This window comes from Panthera uncia, chromosome E1 (assembly GCF_023721935.1).
Source record: "Panthera uncia isolate 11264 chromosome E1, Puncia_PCG_1.0, whole genome shotgun sequence".
Taxonomy (NCBI): Eukaryota; Metazoa; Chordata; class Mammalia; order Carnivora; family Felidae; genus Panthera; species Panthera uncia.
This window is the reverse complement of record NC_064814.1, coordinates 54,264,561-54,269,184: the sequence shown is the minus strand read 5'-3', so window position 1 is coordinate 54,269,184 and position 4,624 is coordinate 54,264,561. Positions and strand designations below refer to the sequence as shown.

At 42.6% G+C, this 4,624-nt stretch overlaps 1 non-coding gene across 1 annotated transcript; it reads right to left on the bottom strand.

Annotated features, from left to right (window-relative positions):
- Positions 1–475: 475 nt before the first annotated feature.
- Positions 476–606, bottom strand: LOC125927733 (small nucleolar RNA SNORA25). The gene has a single exon (XR_007459420.1). It is a non-coding gene; the product is annotated as a small nucleolar RNA SNORA25 (small nucleolar RNA).
- Positions 607–4,624: the final 4,018 nt, after the last annotated feature.

The window sequence follows — 4,624 nt, the reverse complement described above, 5'->3', positions numbered from 1 at the left end:
CTCATTTTATTGTGTGCTTAGACTTCTGTGGCTTGCATATTACCCTTCTTTTCTTTTTCTTTTCTTTTTCTTTTCTTTTTCTTAGTAGTTTGTTTGTTTGTTTGTTTGTTTTAGTAGGCCCCACACCCAACATGAGGCTTGAACTCACAACCCTGAGATCAAGAGTTGCACCCTCCACCATCTGAGCCAGCCAGGCGCCCCTCTTTTTCCCCTTCTACCTGATATCATAATAGAGGCACTTTCCCATTTTGTTTAAAGCTCTTAACTTTTTTAATTAAAAAAAGTACACACATGTAAAATGAGAGAGACTAATCTAAGGGAAGCTATGAACCCATCACAAGGCTTCAACAATTATCAACCAATCTTATTTCCTCTGTCCACGCCTCACTCCATTATCTAAAGCAAATTGCAGACAGCACATTATTTTATCTGTAAATATGGCAGCGTGCAATTTTAGTAATTTGTTTCTTTTTTATCTTCCATCTCCTCAGGAAACCACAGCCCTGTTGGTCGAGTAACGATTACATCCAATGGAAAACTTCAATATTTGGTCATAGAGTTAAGAGCTCTTGGTTTTAGTTCCTGAATCCCTCTTTGAAATGACCTAAGTAATTTCTTTTTTTTTTTTTTAATTTTTAACGTTTATTTTGATTTTTGAGACAGAGAGAGACAGAGCATGAACGGGGGAGGGTCAGAGAGAGGGAGACACAGAATCTGAAACAGTCTCCAGGCTCTGAGCTGCCAGCACAGAGCCCGACGCGGGGCTCGAACTCACGGACCGCGAGATCATGACCTGAGCCGAAGTCGGCTGCTTAACCGACTGAGCCACCCAGGCGCCCCATTAATTTCTTAATGTTGTCAGAATCCAGTCTGTGCTCAGATTTTCCCCATGTAGACATTACTGTGAATGCTCTCCTTTATTTGATTCTGAGGACACATCGGGAAGAATTTGGTGGGCGGTATGGAAGTGTCAGAACTCTTGAGCCGATGTGTCCCTGTCTCTGCGGAATCCGAGATTGCAAACCAACAAAGATGCTCCTCAGATGTCGGAAACCAGATTTCCAAAAGTTCAGTAGAAAGAAATATGTCTGACTCAGTTTCTCACTGCTCTGTCCAATATGGTAGCACTAACCACATCTGGCTGTGTACATTTATATTAATTAAAATACAGTTTTAGGGGCAGCTGGGTGGCTTAGTCGGTTAAGCATACGACTCTTGATTTTGGCTTAGGTCATGATCTCACGTTCGTGAAATCGAGCCCCATGTTGGATTCTGTGCCAGTGTGGAGCTTGCTTGGGATTCTCTCTCTCTCACTCTGTCTCTGTCCCTATCCTTCTCTCTCTCTCTCTCTCAAATAAATAAATAAAAACTTTAAAAGAATCTTTTAAAAAATACAATTTTAAAGTCAGTCCCTTGTTTGGCATCAGCACTGAGTAGGGACGTGTGGTGAGCAGTTGCCATATTGGACAGGGCAGACACAAGGCATTCCCACACCATCACAAAAGTTTCCGTTGGACAGTTGGTCTAGAGTCGGAGAAGGAATGGTAGTCACAAGGGGAAAGAGACTCTAAACAATTTTTTTTTAAATCTGCATTTATAATTGCGGAAGTTCTTGGAAGAATGCAGCGTGCCCACATAGGGAACTTGACGAACTTAATATTCAAGAGGAAGTCAGATATATGCCTCAGGTCTCACTGCTCATTTATTAGCTTTAATTGAATGGTCTCCATCTAGCCCTGTGCCAACAAAAGGTTTGCTTTATTTTTAAACGTACTTCCTTTTCTCTAAAAAAAAACCCCAAAAAACAAAAAACAAAAACCGATTCCTGCTCAGCAGTGGAAAACATGAAGTTAGCCCGGTCTTATAAATATCAGCTATGTCCAGCCACTGCCAGTTTTAAATAGTTTCATTTCAAGAAAACATTCTGTCACATTCAGATATTGGTATTTTCTATTGCAGTCTGGTTCAGACCCCCTGCCCGGGGCTCGGGAAGCAGAAGACAGCCTTGTCCATTGGTGCCCTTTCCCTTCCTCCTAACAGCCCCTCCTGTCTGTTTCAAGGGTCCCTTTGTGGGAAGTGACAAGGATCTCTCCTCTCTCTGCTAGGCCAGCCTTCTCTGTTTGACCAGTCCCTCCCTCAGTGTCCGGCTCACTTGTCTGGATCCACCTGTGCGGGGAATCCAGGTAGGATTCAGCTGTGATGCCATACTTCGTGTAGGCAATGACCCTGACAGTACGTCTGTCCAAAGTCCCAGGCTGGGTGGACCTTCAAAGACTGGTGGTCAAGCTTGCAGACCCTCAGCCACTCTGACTCTCAGGGGGGAGACTCCCTCCTTGGTCACCTAGGCTGGCTTTCCTGACTCAGTCCACCTTTACCCAAGATGGCAGAACTTCTTCTAAGGGTCTTCTTGCATGAAATGCCAGGCATGAGGCTCCATCCTCTTTCTGCCAAGTGCAATACCCCACAACTGCATATACACCAGTGGGGTGCCAACTGCCAATAAGTGACTCCAGAAAAAAGGGGTTACGTGTCCCCATTCCAGACTCTCCTACCTCACAGACATATTTCCCTTGGAGCTCACCAGTTTGAGAAGACAGGTCAAGAGTCCCCATACTTCATGGCATGGGAGCGATGGTCGAAGATATAATTACTTCCTCAAGAACTCTGCTCCCTCTCAAAGACATCCCCCTCATCCTCCTTTGCCCCCTTCCCGTTATCTTACCTCCTCCTGGCGTTTTAAAGCTCATGATCCAGGTTGAAAGGGTATATTGGTTATCTATTGCTGTGGATCAAATTACTCCCAAACTTAGCAGCTTAAAGCAACAAACTATTATTATCTCACATCGTTTCTGAGGGTCTGGAACCCAAGTGTGGTCTAACTGGGTCGTTCTGGCTCAAGGTTTCTCATGTGGTTTCAGTCAGGATGTCAGCTGGACATGCTCTGTCTCTCTCTGTCTCAAAAATAAATAAACGTTAAAAAAATTTAAATTACGTTTTGTTATTATGATACAAGTAACATGTATTAAGTGTTAAAAAAGGAAAAAAAGACACAGACAAGTAAAAAAGCAGACAAAAGTCATGTCTTAGTTCACTATTCAAAATCAAACCTTGACGTAACGGTTTTATAGAATTTTCTTCTGTATGAATGTTTACTTTTGCAGATTCTTCCTTGTTGGCTCATGCTTCTAACAGCATCTTGTGAATATCTGTATTTGTTGGTGATCCTATTCCTAAGGATTTGCTTCAGGAAATATTCAAGTCCATGAGCAAAGCAAAACTTCAACCAATTTAACCCAATATATTCATCTGATAACCTTGATGTTTTATATTTGTTTGCATTTCATATTTAGAAATATTTCTTCATGGTTTCTGATTCCAGAAGTTTCTCATGCTCGTCTGAGTTTACCTAAATTAATTTTAAGTGGCACAATTTTTTTTTTAAGTTTCTACTGTCTTTGCACCATAATAATAATAAAAAAAAAAGGTACAGTTATGGCCATTCGGTGCCCTCCATGACTATGCTTTTCTTTCATCATGTTTTTGGTTTCTTTGTTCTTTTCCTCTAAAGTTTGAAAGAATTTTTCAAGTCGGTCCGCACGTGTGAATATTCACCTTTTAAAAAAATATTTTTGTTCTTAACCTTTATTTGTTTTGAGAGAGGGAGAGAGAGCGTGTGCTCAGGTGAAAACGTGTGCACATGTGAGTGGGGGAGGGGCAGAGAGAGAATCCCAAGCAGGCTCTGCGCTGTCAGCACAGAGCCCCACGCGGGGCTCGATCCCATGCACCCATCGTGAGATCGTGACCTGAGCTGAAGTCTGACCCTTAACCGACCCAGCCACCCAGGTGCCCCAACAAAGTTTCTTTGTGGCACCAGTTCTGAGCTGAGAGGAGTAATCTGCTTCCAGTTTCCTTATACTCCTCCTTTATTACCCGTTTCATGTGACCTCGACAAGGCTACACGTTACCCAGTGCTCACAAGTATACCTACCACCTGTCACCGCATGACACGGTTACAGTACCATTGGCTATATTCCTGATGTCGTACTTTTCATCCCTGAGACTTATTTGTTGCACAACTGGAAGCCTGGACCCCTCTCTCCCCCCACCCACTTTGCCCATGCTTACCCTCTGGCAACCACCAATTTGTTCCCTGTATTTAGGGGTGTATTTCTGCTTGTTTGTTTGTTTGATATTTTTTTAAGTTTAATTAATTAGTTAATAATTTCTTCAAATTTACATCTGAGTTAGTTAGCATAGAGTGCAATAATGATTTCAGGAGTAGATTCCAGTGACTCATCCCCTACGTATAACACCCAGTGCTCATCACAACAAGTGCCCTCCTTAATGCCCCTCCCCCGTTTAGCCCATCCCCCCCACCCCATGCCCCACCAGCAACACTCAGTTTGTTCTCGTATTTAATAATCTCCTATGTTTTGTCCCCCTCCCTGTTTTTATGTTATTTTTGCTTCCCTTCCCTTATGTTCATCTGTTTTGTCTCTTAAAACACTCATATGAGTGAAGTCATATGATTTTTGTCTTTCTCTGACTGACTAATTTCGCTTAGCATAATACCCTCCAGTTCCATCCACGTTCTTGCAAATGGCAAGATTTCATTCTTTTTGAT